Genomic DNA, 14,990 nt, shown 5'->3' with positions numbered 1-14,990 from the left:
CAGCCTGTTAGCTATTAGTCCACCTTTACTTTTCACCCCAGTAAACAAATCTGTGGCCTGACTTGCTTCGCACAGAGCAGAAGGGACGAAGGCAGGCACTTGGTAGCTAGCGCAGTTGCTGCTTGGCACACCACTCCCATAGCGATGTGCCTGGTAGGAGTCCTGCCTGCTCCACTTGCATCCCAGTTTCCTACTAATAATCACCTTGGAAGGCAGCAGGTAATGGTTCAATTATTTGTATCTTATCACCACACAAAAAGCTTAAACTGAGCCCCTGGCCCCTGACTCCTGCCTTCTGGCTACTGGCCCCTGGCTCCTGGCCCCTGGTCCTTGGCCCCTGGCTCCTTGTTCCTGGCCCCTGACTCCTGCCTTCTGGCTCCTGGCCCCTGGCCCCTGGCCCTTGGCCCCTGACTCCTGGCCCCTGGCCCCTGACTCCTTGCTCCTGGCCCCGGGCCCCCGGCATCTGCCCCATTCTTGACTACTATGTGTATCTGCGGAAACAAACCAGTGAATGGAAGATCCCTCTCCCTTTCTTTTCTCTTCCTAATAAATCTTTTTTAAAGATTTACATTATTTAGTTCAAAGGAAGAATGAAAGGGAGGGGATGGAGAGAGGGGGACAGAAGGAATGGGCTATGTGCCGATTCACTGTCCAGATGCCAGCAGCCTGGAACTCCATCTGGGTCTCCCACACAGGTGGCAGGAATGCAAGCACTTGGGCCATCTTCTGTGGCCTTCCCAGGCACATCTGCAGGGAGCTGGATCAGAAGTGCAGCACCTGGTGTCAGAGTGAGATGCTGGCATTGCAGGCAGCTATCAGCCAGCTGTTGATTCATCCCTTAAGTGGCTGCAACGGCTGGAGCTGAGCCAATCTGAACCCAGGAGCCAGGAGCTTCTTTCACATCTCCCACACAGGTGCAGGGTCCCACGTCACTGGGATGTCCTCTACTGCTTTCCCAGGCCACAAGCAGGGATCTGGGTGGGAGGTACAGCAGCTGGAACATGAGCCTGCACCCTTATGAGATTTCAGCAGTTGCAAGGCAAGAATGTAGCCACTGAACCATCACCACAAGCCATGACACATTTTTGTTGTTGTTTTAAAGCAGAAGACATGGGCAGCCACCACTGAACCACAGCCGTGGCCTGCAATGCTGTCATCCCATAGCAGCATCAGTAAGTCCTGGCTGTTCCACTTCCAATCCAGCTCCCTGGGAAAGCACCTGTGAATGCAGCAGTTGATGATCCTGGGAACCCCTGCACCCATGGAGGAGATCCAGATGGAGTTCCTGGTTCCTGGCTTCAACTCCTGGCCACTGTGGCCACCGGGGAGTAAACCAGTAATTGAAGACTCTGTCTCACTCTCACCATCCCCACTCAGCCTTTCCCTGTAACTCTGCCCTTCAGGCAAATTAAATCTTTTGAAAAAGAGGGAAGGGCCATTTAGGTATCACAAATTATGCTATAACCCTGTATCTGTGGAATTTAAAACTGCAATTGTTTTTGACAATTGCATTATATGATTTGAATTCTGTTTAAGGAATCAACCAGTACACACCAAAGCCAAAAAAATCAATCAATAATTTTTTTTTTTCTTATTTTAAAAAAGAGCAAACTAGGGCCCGGCGCCATAGTGTAGAGGTTAAGGTCCTCACCTTGAAAGCGCCAGAATCCCATATGGGCGCCGGTTCTAATCCTGGCGGCCCTGCTTCCCATCCAGCTCCCTGCCTGTGGCCTGGGAAGGCAGTCGAGGACGGCCCAAAGCCTTGGGACCCTGCACCAGCATGGGAGACCCGGAAGAGCTAGTGGCTTTGGATTGGCTCCAGCTGTTGCAGCCACTTGGGGAGTGAACCATCGGACGGAAGATCTTCCTCCTTGTCTCTCCTCACTGTATACCTGCCTTTCCAATAAAAAATAAACCTAAAAAAAGAGCAAAACTAATTGTGGAAAACAAGTCTTCCTTCTGCTACAGCATACAGTTTGTGCATGCATTCCTGTTTAAATTCACCTTTAAATGACGACGATCTTGCTTTGTCAGTTAGCTGCTTCCACAAATAATCTCTGAGTGGTGGCTATTTTACCTGGCGCCCTTAGCATCTCGACCAGGAATGCTAACAGCCTTTGTACCTGCACCTTAGGTAGCTTGCAGATTCTAGTGTTAAAGAAAACAAAACTTGTGTTATTACAGGCTTGTATCATTGCTCTCTATCCTTTCTGCCAATGGCCATTTGGATATTTATAACATCATTTGTAGGCCATACAAAATGATCAACTTAAAAATTAGCCTGCTACACATGCTGAATCTCACCTCCGTTTTTTTGACTGTTGAATCCCTGCTACAGACTTATTGAAAAGTGAGTCCTACCTACTGATGCCCTGACAGGGCCACACCACATTATTCTGTGTACCTTAAATGGCCCTGCCTTGGGGCCTGACAGTCCCCATCTCTGACTGCCTAAAACAGGATGCAAGCTCCACCAAGCACATTCAAAGCTTCATTCCATTCATTTTTTAATACCCCACCCTCTCCCTGCTCCCCCAAGCAACAGTACAATTAGCAGGCTGGAGCACTGAGTGGTTCCTGATGGGGAGCTTCCACCCTGCCTCAGCAGAAAGAGAAGAGAAAGCCTCCGAAACATCATGTGGCCATAAACCACACAGCCAGCTGCTGCCGCCATGTGGCAACTGAGCAGTATTCAGGAGAGAGTACGCATTGTTCTAAGAAGCGAGACTGCTATTAGTCATAATCCTGTCAGTCCAAAGTACTGATGCTGAATTAAAGGCTCTTTGTTTTCTCCAGTGAGGATGAGTTACAGGGGAAGAATTCCTGATAGTAAGATGCAGACTCCATCTTCAGGTCGCATGGCCTGAGGTCACAGAGGTGAAGGAAGCAAACAGCTCTCATTCAGCAATAATGGATTTGCAAGAATTTGAAACAAAACTTTCCTTCCAGCTACTGCTTTCATGTCAGAGGAATAAAACACATGGGCAAGATTTAAAGCTTTGTGTGTCTAACCCTTTCTGACCCCTTTACATTCAGTTATTAATAATAACTATGATAATAATGCTTATGCCCGGGACTAGATTAGGGTTAATTAGTTAATATTTATAAGGCTTTCTGGAAATGAAAAGTACTATTTAAACAGAAAGTATAGTTTTTCTCCTTTCACTCCCTGCATTCAATTCTTTCTTTATCCCTAATTAGTTATTCCTCCTTCCATCTGGCTCACACTGTCTCGGTTCTTGGCCTGACTTCCATGATGCTGGTCCACCTCACGTCAACCCTGTGCTGGCTCTCTTTCTCCTCAATGCCTTACGTGCCTCTTCCTTTAGTCTTCCTCTAACTACTCCTTACTACCTTCCATCTTTTAGCTAGACATTTGTCTTTTTTCATTTTCCTCATTTTTTGATCTTTCCTAAAATACTGAAACTTATGTACTTTGTTTTCAGTTTTATCTCCCACATAAGGACTCTGAAACTAAGAACTGGATAAGCCAAATGACATGCCCCCTTTCCTTCCCGACTATATCATAAACTCCTTCAATTCATACATGTGCTGATTCAGAATAGTTTCTCCCTGGTACATAGTAAAATCTCAACAAATCATTTTTTAAATCATTACCTCTATTGGGTAACATCCTGATTTACCTGTTCATTGTCAAAAAACTGTTAATATTATCGGTTTCCCTAAAGCTTATAATAGGGCATGCTCACAGCATCTGGCATTAACCAGTCCCACAAGCACACTTCCTGTTGTGTATACAATTTCTAAGGACTCATTAATCACCAATAAAATGATTGGGATTCACCAACTTATCATTCATTCCCTAAAAGAAAAAATGCTAAAATAATAAGCTGTCCTGTGACACCTATACAACAACTTTAATTGTAGTCACAAATATTAAGCACGTTTAAATTCTATATCCCAAAGAGATGTCTTAAGAGAGTCTATTATCAGCCTGACAAACTCCTTCACATTTTACAAACAGGACATCATATATGAAGTCCCAATCATTCTAGAAGTTCAAGGTTTAACTCTTTCCTAACTTTCTTATTCGTCCGCGTCTTTGTTTCTTTCTTCACGTATTGTCACCTAGATAACGGCTCAGATGCAATCGGGATCTTCCAGTTTCTTACGAAGTTCAAAGTTTACAGAAAACAATCTGCTCATCACTCCTAGCTCTACCTGAGTAGAAGTGAACATGTAATATATGCAGAAAACATTCTATTGTTAAATGCAGTTGCACCGCACTTTCCCATGCGTATCTCCCCGTGGAGAGCTCTGAGGGAGCAGGCGTTGTAGCTAAAGCTCAAGCACGCGGCAGAACTTGGCTTGCGTCCTCTCTGCAGCCGCACCTTCCTCCAAAGGCTTTCTACCATGTGCTCCTACAACATCCTCTGCACTTCCTCATCTGGGAAATGTGCTTCACCAAACATCTTGGATTGTTTTTTTAATGCTTTCTGAAGAAACTTTAAATATCTCTCATCCGATGATAATTATTGTCCTAACTCTTGTTTTTCTGATTAATGAAATACAGCTTTGTTACGTTTACTCCATAGATACACACTAAGCCCCTATGCAAACAGGAATCACTCTACGTTTTCTGTGACTTAGTTGTTACATGAGAAGATATTTATCTTGGTGTGGACATAAACAAGGAATAAGGTGACCTATCACAGTAAAGGCCATCTACTAAACATTATGGGAGTACAGTTTTAGCAGATAGAAGCAGGTAGGGAACAGCATGGCAGCTAGTATATTATTTAATGGATAGAGAAGGCTAAAGGCTATTTTAAGATGTTTTAGCTATCTATTACATGTAACATAAAATCTCAGAATTTAATGGCTTAAAATTAAAAAAAAAAAAACTTCATTTGTTATCCTGCAATTTTAATGAAAAAAGAATCTGAGTGAATGGAAAGGGGTAAAGCAAGAGAAACCAGAGAGGAAGGAGAGAAGGGGGAGGGACAGAGAGGGAGTGAGAGAGAGTGGGGGAGGGACAGAGAGGGAGTGAGAGAGAGTGGGGGAGGGACAGAGAGGGAGTGAGAGAGAGTGGGGGAGGGACAGAGAGGGGTGAGAGAGAGTGGGGGAGGGACAGAGAGGGAGTGAGAGAGAGTGGGGGAGGGACAGAGAGGGAGTGAGAGAGAGTGGGGGAGGGACAGAGAGGGAGTGAGAGAGAGTGGGGAGGGACAGAGAGGGAGTGAGAGAGAGTGGGGGAGGGACAGAGAGGGAGTGAGAGAGAGTGGGGGAGGGACAGAGAGGGAGTGAGAGAGAGTGGGGGAGGGACAGAGAGGGAGTGAGAGAGAGTGGGGGAGGGACAGAGAGGGAGTGAGAGAGAGTGGGGGAGGGACAGAGAGGGAGTGAGAGAGAGTGGGGGAGGGACAGAGAGAGAGAGAGAGTGGGGGAGGGACAGAGAGGGAGAGAGAGAGTGGGGGAGGGACAGAGAGGGGGTGAGAGAGAGTGGGGGAGGGACAGAGAGGGAGTGAGAGAGAGTGGGGGAGGGACAGAGAGGGAGTGAGAGAGAGTGGGGGAGGGACAGAGAGGGAGTGAGAGAGAGTGGGGGAGGGACAGAGAGGGAGTGAGAGAGAGTGGGGAGGGACAGAGAGGGAGTGAGAGAGAGCAGGGGAGGGACAGAGAGGGAGTGAGAGAGAGTGGGGGAGGGACAGAGAGGGAGTGAGAGAGAGTGGGGGAGGGACAGAGAGGGAGTGAGAGAGAGAAGGGGAGGGACAGAGAGGGAGTGAGAGAGAGTGGGGGAGGGACAGAGAGGGAGTGAGAGAGAGTGGGGGAGGGACAGAGAGGGAGTGAGAGAGAGCAGGGGAGGGACAGAGAGGGAGTGAGAGAGAGTGGGGGAGGGACAGAGAGGGAGTGAGAGAGAGAGGGGGAGGGACAGAGAGGGAGTGAGAGAGAGAGGGGAGGGACAGAGAGGGAGTGAGAGAGAGCAGGGGAGGGACAGAGAGGGAGTGAGAGAGAGTGGGGGAGGGACAGAGAGGGAGTGAGAGAGAGAGGGGGAGGGACAGAGAGGGAGTGAGAGAGAGCAGGGGAGGGACAGAGAGGGGGTGAGAGAGAGCAGGGGAGGGACAGAGAGGGAGTGAGAGAGAGCAGGGGAGGGACAGAGAGGGAGTGAGAGAGAGTGGGGAGGGACAGAGAGGGAGTGAGAGAGAGTGGGGGAGGGACAGAGAGGGGGTGAGAGAGAGCAGGGGAGGGACAGAGAGGGAGTGAGAGAGAGGGGGGAGGGACAGAGAGGGAGTGAGAGAGAGCAGGGGAGGGACAGAGAGGGAGTGAGAGAGAGCAGGGGAGGGACAGAGAGGGAGTGAGAGAGACAAGGGGAGGGACAGAGAGGGAGTGAGAGAGAGCAGGGGAGGGACAGAGAGGGAGTGAGAGAGAGCAGGGGAGGGACAGAGAGGGAGTGAGAGAGAGAGGGGGAGGGACAGAGAGGGGGTGAGAGAGAGTGGGGGAGGGACAGAGAGGGAGTGAGAGAGAGAGGGGGAGGGACAGAGAGGGGGTGAGAGAGAGTGGGGGAGGGACAGAGAGGGGGTGAGAGAGACAAGGGGAGGGACAGAGAGGGAGTGAGAGAGAGCAGGGGAGGGACAGAGAGGGGGTGAGAGAGAGCAGGGGAGGGACAGAGAGGGAGTGAGAGAGACAAGGGGAGGGACAGAGAGGGAGTGAGAGAGAGCAGGGGAGGGACAGAGAGGGAGTGAGAGAGAGCAGGGGAGGGACAGAGAGGGAGTGAGAGAGAGCGGGGGAGGGACAGAGAGGGGGTGAGAGAGAGCAGGGGAGGGACAGAGAGGGGTGAGAGAGAGCAGGGGAGGGACAGAGAGGGGGTGAGAGAGAGAGGGGAGGGACAGAGAGGGGTGAGAGAGAGCAGGGGAGGGACAGAGAGGGGGTGAGAGAGAGCAGGGGAGGGACAGAGAGGGAGTGAGAGAGAGCAGGGGAGGGACAGAGAGGGAGTGAGAGAGAGCAGGGGAGGGACAGAGAGGGGGGGAGAGAGAGAGGGGGAGGGACAGAGAGGGGTGAGAGAGAGCAGGGGAGGGACAGAGAGGGAGTGAGAGAGAGCAGGGGAGGGACAGAGAGGGAGTGAGAGAGAGCAGGGGAGGGACAGAGAGGGGGTGAGAGAGAGTGGGGGAGGGACAGAGAGGGAGTGAGAGAGAGAGGGGAGGGACAGAGAGGGAGTGAGAGAGAGCAGGGGAGGGACAGAGAGGGGTGAGAGAGAGCAGGGGAGGGACAGAGAGGGAGTGAGAGAGAGGGGGGAGGGACAGAGAGGGGTGAGAGAGAGCAGGGGAGGGACAGAGAGGGGGTGAGAGAGACAAGGGGAGGGACAGAGAGGGAGTGAGAGAGACAGGGGAGGGACAGAGAGGGGTGAGAGAGACAGGGGAGGGACAGAGAGGGAGTGAGAGAGACAAGGGGAGGGACAGAGAGGGAGTGAGAGAGAGCAGGGGAGGGACAGAGAGGGGGTGAGAGAGAGCAGGGGAGGGACAGAGAGGGAGTGAGAGAGAGCAGGGGAGGGACAGAGAGGGGGTGAGAGAGAGCAGGGGAGGGACAGAGAGGGGTGAGAGAGAGGGGGAGGGACAGAGAGGGGGTGAGAGAGAGCAGGGGAGGGACAGAGAGGGGGTGAGAGAGAGTGGGGGAGGGACAGAGAGGGGGTGAGAGAGAGCAGGGGAGGGACAGAGAGGGGGTGAGAGAGAGAAGGGGAGGGACAGAGGGGGTGTGAGAGAGAGAGCAGGGGAGGGACAGGGGTGGGGAAGAGAGAGATCTTTCTAAAAGTATTACTACACGGAAGGCAGTGTAGACCCTAATGACGCTGAACACACACAGAGAAGTAAAAGTTCTTAGATTAGACTTTATCTCCAGGAAGCTTATTGGTCCTGAAAAAAAAAAAAAAAAGGAAAGTATGAGAGTAGCCAGGAAAACTGGATAAAATAAGGGGGAAAAATACTCTAAAAAACATTTTTTTTTTTTTTTGGCTAAATGGAAGCAGTTGGTACAAAGGAAAAGAATTTAAAGACATGTGAAAAGAAGAAAGATTTTATGGTTCTAAATCCCAGAACAGACAGAAAGGAATGAGAGTTAAAAAAAAAAATCTACAGATGGTGGCATTAATCCTGGAAAGACATTGGAACAAGTCTTCCTCTGAAAGACAGGAGGAAACGTGGATTATATGTGAGAAAATGGTTTTGCTTCACAAAATTCCATCACAAGGTTTCTGCTATCAGAATGTCCAAAAATATGATAAGGTTCAGGTCATCTTCTGCTCTGCTGCTCACAAATAAATGTCATCTAATGAATCCACAACAGTCTCACTCATTTATTATTTTTCTTTTTATACATTTGCCTGTTAGACTCACGGAAAAATGACTTACACAAAATAAATCAAATGATAATCCAGTTTTCTGTTAAGATTTGGCCAACTAACTTTTAAGAAATCTCTCTCCTAGGTCAGTAAGAATTCTATTTAATGAATATCTGAATTCTCGTGTCAAGTCACAAGAGGGAGGAGAGACAACAGCAAGAACAGACTTTTTACCTTTGAACAGGAAATGGTAGAGCAAGCAGTGTGACAACACACAAATTCCGTCTGGACGGACAAGATGACATGGCATTGTCTCCAAACAAGTACATTGGATCTCACAGGTGGAGCAAAGGTGGCATCCAGGTATTGTTATCAGGAAGTCTGGATGAAAGAGACTGACAACTACCAGCTGGATCTGAAGTTCAAGAGGAACAGTGAAAAGAACACTGTAGGTTGAGGCAACACATGAATGCAGCCAGGGAAGTGAGATGATGTCATACGTTTAGTGAAAAGCAAAAATTTGGGGTCAGCACCAATAGTGCATCCATGTGGGTGCCAGTTTGATCACCAGCTGCTCCACATCTGATCCAGCTTTCTACTAATATACCTGCAAAAGCAATGGTAGAGGAATCAAATGGCTCGTCAGCCATGTGGGAGACACAGAGAAATCCCTGAGCTCTTAACTTCACTATGGCCCAGCGTTGGTCATTGTGGCAGCTGGAGTGAACTAGAAGACAGCAGATGTTTCTCTCTCCCACTCTCTTTCTCTGTCTTCTCCAACTTTCAAAGAAACTTTAAAAAAATATTTAGGGTCTGGCACGGTGGCCTGGCAGTTAAAGTCCTCGCCTTGCACATGCTGCCCCGGTATCCCATATAGTCATCAGTTCTGGTCCCAGTGGCCCCGCTTCCCATCCAGCTCCCTGCTTGTGACCAGCAGTTGAGGATGGCCCAAAGCCTTGGGACCCTGCACCTGTATGGGAGACCTACAAGAAGCTCCTGGCTCCTGGCTTTGGATAGCTTAATTCTGGCCGTGTGGTCATTTGGGGAGTGGATCATTAGATGGAAGATCTTTCTCTGTCTCTTCTCTTCTAGGTACATCGGATTTTGCAGTAAAAATAAATAAATCTTTAAAAATATTTTAAAATGTATTTAAATTTAAAAAGCAAAGAACCCAATTACACACATGAGAATAGGAGTTAGAGATAAGCCTAGAAAATCTGGTGCAGCAATAAATGATGCTTTAATCAGTGGGCCAATAAATTCAGATCTGTCATAAAACTCTGTCTAGGAGTGATATGAATAGGAATTGGCAGAAAAAGATGAGGAGAACTTGGTTAGGCCCCTGTTGTGGTACTCTGCACAAGTGATGGGAACTTAAATGCGAAGCATCACTGCGATGTGTAAGCCAGTGGAATAGAAAATTAAAAGCAAAAGCATGTGAGTGGCTAGGAGGATGATGCAGACACAGGAATGACTCTCAGGGTTTTCAGGTTTGTTAGTCTTACTACCAAAAGTCCTTACAGGTTAGAAAATGGAGGTGTCCAAGAATGAGGGCAGAGCCCAATGGTTTTTGTGTATTTCAGAAATCTTCCTCCCTGAGCCCAAAATATATAAGATGGCCTAAGTGAATGGCACGACCTACAAGCTTAAACACCTACAACAGTCAAAGCCAACAGAACTACTTAGAATATGTGCTATATTAAAAGTTCATTAGAGGGGGAGGTGGCTGATAACGTTATAATAGTACTATACTACAGATACCATAACTAACAGAATGGCAGAGCTACAAAATCAAACCATGTACAGTAGATTCCAACAGCCAAGCTTCTTCAAGAAATAAAAACTCAATCCTTGCCAAGTCTCCTTACAGCATCCATTCCTCAGTAAAGTATTCCTCAGGCCTTAAGTTATTAAATCTTCAGAATGAATCAGCTTCCTGAGATATATCAAAATATCTTTTAGCTAGTTCCTCATCATGGAAGAACAGAGAAGAGCAGAATGGCGTAAACACACTTGCAATGATAACAGGCACATCAGCCGATCAAGTTAAGATGCCTTGTTTATCTCTCTGGTAAAAGATGCAGCAAATAGATGTTCTGTCTTGTCATTCTGTACTTTGAAGAGGCCCTAAGTTCTTCTTAATTCTATTTTCTTTATTTTCACAAATAGGAACAATCCACAGTCTTACTAATATTAGAGCTCCATGTCTCTTAATCCAGTAGGATATGAATTATGGCTTATGTACAAACAGGCACTGAAAGCACCTTTACAGCAACATATGGCAATCCCCACTCTACTATCCCAAGAGAGCAGGATAAGCCAGCCATTATGTTTGTGAATTCAGAGAATACTACCCCAGTGTTCAGAGGCAGCGTGTATTTAATTGTCTCTTTGATGTTTGTTTTTTAATGTGAAACCTCAGACACGCTCAAGGAGAGCGTGCCACTATTATATCCACATATTGGCTAATCATAAATCTTGTGTATTTGGGACATGCATAAATGACGCAAGGCCCTTATTCGTCTCTGATGGTTGCTTCCTCTGACACAATAGTAGTCTACGAAACTACAGCGCTTCTCTCCTTGATACAGTTCCACACAAACCACTTTCCATACTCCAACCTATCAAGGAAACTGAGGTATAGTTTGGAAGGCAGTTTAATACTAATTGTTCTGGGTAAACTAATTTGGATCAACTAAGGAAGAAAAATTACCTTAGGTATTTGTAAGTACAAAAGTGCTACCTACATGTTTCTAGACTTTGGTTGTTTTCTAGGAGCAAATGAAAGATCTTCCAAATTCTTCAGATATTTGATTGAATCTTTGTTGGGCATTCATTAGTTCCATAGCATTCTGTCCCTGCTGGTTTACAGAAAACTAGTTAAAATGACAAATCTGTCATACAACAAAGAAGGCATTTGCCTCCATTCTGACCAGAAAAATCTATCATTAAAAAGAGGTTGAATATTCAGAGTTAAAGTTCATTCCTCTTCCTCATGAGAACACAGATGTACACATTAGTCAAATTACTAGTAGAATGAATAGGAAATGTTTATTCAGCACTCTTTTAATTGGTACTTCTAAGATAAACATGTAGATACTTTCAGTTTCTTGAATACACCAAACAAAATCGACTCATTTAATATGCCAAGCAACTCAGTAAAAACCATCTTCCTAAACACATGTTCCACTTTAATTTGTTAAAAGTGTAACTAGAAAATACAAGGTGAAATAATGTAATGTCATAACTTCTGATTTTTCCCAGAATCATAATAAAATGAATTATAATTTCACAGAATTACGATGCCCATCCAGAATAATTGCTCTTATCATCATTCACATATTTCTATCACTTCTGTTTCTCAAATGTTTGTTGCATGTTGAAATAATCACTGCTTTTACTTTCAAGTAGTAGATACTAGTTTTGACTGATTTAAAATAAAACAATTGTAGTGGGATGTTATGTGGAAGTTCATGAAATCGATGGACCAATTAGAAATTAAGCTGAGTGTGATTATATTACAAAAAGTAGCCAGACCTTTATTACAACTCTGCACTCAGTTCCTCAACAGGCTCCATACCTTCAAATCGCCCCCTAGATCTTAACTCTTAATCTAGAGCATCAAACATTAGCACTGCAGACATGCAGCCATGCCCCTGTCTTCACTCGCTGAGAATGGAAAGGTGCTGAACCTTACAGTGCATTTGGGAAGAAGGGCATTGGCCTGCCAAGACTCAAGCCAAAAGATTCATTCACTGTGCTCTTTTAGCCCTACTCCCCACGTAAGCAAAACAAACAAGAAAAAAAAATGAATAATCCAAAACAACACACTCCACACATCACATAATCTCCACAATAAGCATATGTAATTCATTTTTTGAAATGTGCAGAATGAGATCAAGGGAAATATATTTACCTTTATCCAGTTTGAAACTTAGTTTATCAATAAGATGTAGATAAATATTTTTCCATTCTGGAAGAGTTGAAACAGGAGAATATTTCTCTGAATCATTTTCTTTTTCTTTCTTTTTTTTTTTTTTTTGAGAGTTGTAATTTTTATTCACAAGGTTTGCAAGAATATTTAAAATCCAAAGCCAATTTGTAGGTCTCCCTTAGTTGCTTATAATTCCATTCCCTTATATTAAACATACCATTTCCTAAAATATGAACTACCAAGAAACAGGTCAAACCTGTGAAAACTCTGGTTCACATTCAAAATCAGTTTCTATGATGCAAAGATTTTTTTTTTAAAACACTCCATGGATACATCGACTTATTTTGTTATAGCAGCATGGTTTAGTTTAAATTCAGAGATGTAATAAACTGATTAAGAAAAAGATAAAATCTGCCTCACTCAAGAGTGGTCCATATGCTGATTGAATAGAATCCTGATTGGCTAAAACTTCAAAACCAAAAGCCCCAATTACACAAATACATGAAATTTTTAAATGCTAAAAATAATAAGCATGTTATTTCTGAGAAATACTTTGTCAGAGATATCTACTTCTGTGTAGCATTTCTGGCACGACATCTGGTACTTTTGTCATAATTATGACAGCAGTCCAAGTTTTCTGCAGATATTTGCATTTTTATGGGCAAAGCAGTTATTAAAAATCGACTTTTACTAATAAGCCAAATGTGCTTATATGTAACCTCTTCCCAAAAAGTTTTGGAAATTTTGATGTTTTGATCTGTCCTTACCATTTCTGCAGTCTCAGCAGTAAAACTACAGACTGACCACTGGAAGGCAGGCCAGGAGAGCAAGGTCCTCAGTGCCTGGCCGCTGGGTGCCAGCTCCACTGCCCGCTCACACTGCTTCAACACTGACTGTTCATGGCTTACAACTAGAAAGATACCTACCCACATGAGTTTAAAAATTGATCTGCACAAAAGAAATTTAAAAAACTATATACAACAAATTGGTTTTTAAAGATACAAAAATAACTTCTGTCATGCTGACAATCTGACATTATATACATGCAGGAGAAGCTCTGATTTAGGCCCCTGGACAACTGTGGTTTCTGTTCTCCGATCCACACCATCAGTGAGCTCTCACTCTGACAGAAGAGACGTGTATTCAAAATTCAAAATAATTCATGTACTAAATACTGCAACAGTCTTTGTATAAATGCCAGAGAGAGTTCTATTTAGTTAAAAGAATGTCTTAAGCAAGCTAATGTTAACTGCACTAAAACCCACATCTAGCTATGACCTTATATAAAGAAATCAAAAATTTACAAAATACAACTATGAAAGCAGGGAACAATTACTGCCATGCACGAGTTTTTAACTAAAACCTGCATAGAAATGCAATTTAAAACGGCAAACTCAATTTTACGTGACACTCAAGACAGTAAAAGGTCAGCAGTTTAGTTGTGCCAACAATACTTAGCAAGGATTTAGAAAAGGAGTTACATTCTCTTTGCTGGTATAATGGTACAAATCAGATCTTCAGATGGATGGGAATACATCCGCTGCCTCTTCCTCTATCACATCTCAAGAGATTAGTTCTTTATCAGTTGTTTTTATGAAATCTTTTCTTTCGGTTAAGTCATAAGCAGGGTAACTTTCACACACCTCTTTACAGATTTGCTTCATCGTGACTTCCTCCAAGTTAGCGTTGGCCAACCATTTCTTTATTGTTTCCTTTAGCTCTTCATCTGTAGGTGGTTTCTGCAATTTTCTAATTAGAGGTTCTTCATCCGAACTATCCTCAGATTCGCTTTCTTTCTTGGAACTGTTCTGGTTCTTCTTGGTGGTGCTGCTATCTGCTTTCTTCACATTAGCACTTTTTACAGATTTTTTACTTTTAGCAGCAGCTTTCTGCTTAGGTTTTTCTTTTTTCGATGTCTTTTTTGGTGGCGCCTCTTCACTTTCTTTATCTTCATCCTCTGAAGACTCTTCCTTGCTTTTCTTTTCATCTTCATCACTACTCGACTCATCTGACAGAATCTCGGGGTATTTGGTTCGTTTCGCTTTGCTTGCCGTTCCAGAACTGTTGCGTTCCTTTTTACTGCCTTTGCTAGGAGTCTTCTTAGCCTTTGGTAGTGGTTCGCCAGAAGGCTTTGGATGCATTAGGAAGTTGAAGATCCTCTTCACTAGCTCACTGTTCACACCCGATCTCTCCACATCAAGCACTTCGCAGATGCTCTTCAACACGGCACTTCTAAACTTTTTCAACATTTCTTCCTTCTTTTTATACTGGGTACTTCCTTTCTCAAACGGAAAGCCACTGAACTGACCCACATTCTTCTTTAATGAGGACACTGTGCCTGGTCTATTGTAAAGTAGTTTGCGAAGATTTCTAAGTTCATCAGTTTTCTTCTTACTCAGAAAGAAATGTATCCTTTCAATTTCACAAAGTTTCTGTCCCTTTCCCTGTGCAATGGTAAATGGCTCCCTCTGCAAGGAAGAGACTTGCATGGTCAACCTCTCTACTTTTGTCTTTTCCCTCTTGCCTTCCACGATGAGACTCTTCTTTCTCTTCCTCCTCCTCCTCCTCCTCGTCGTCATCTTCCTCCTCCTCCTCCTCCTCGCTCTCCGCTTTCGGGCCGGCATGTCGGGCTCCTTCTCGGATGCGCTGGGCGGTGGTGTCCTCTTCCTCCGCAGTGGGGGCCGGCGAGGACATCTTGAGGACCTACGGGCGGGCACAGGCCGGGCGGCTCGGTCCCCTTCGCTCCCGCGAGCAGAGCCTGGCGGCCACCAC

The 14,990-nt window shown here is 45.2% G+C and overlaps 1 pseudogene; it reads right to left on the bottom strand.

Moving 5' to 3' along the window:
• Positions 1 to 12,310: 12,310 nt before the first annotated feature.
• On the bottom strand, positions 12,311 to 14,990 carry LOC121164594 (annotated as a pseudogene).

This window comes from Ochotona curzoniae, unplaced genomic scaffold (genome assembly GCF_017591425.1).
Source record: "Ochotona curzoniae isolate NIBS_2020 unplaced genomic scaffold, NIBS_Ocur_1.0 contig_873, whole genome shotgun sequence".
In the NCBI taxonomy this organism is placed as follows: Eukaryota; Metazoa; Chordata; class Mammalia; order Lagomorpha; family Ochotonidae; genus Ochotona; species Ochotona curzoniae.
Note: the sequence above shows the minus strand (reverse complement) of the source record. Positions and strands in the feature narration are given on the sequence as shown.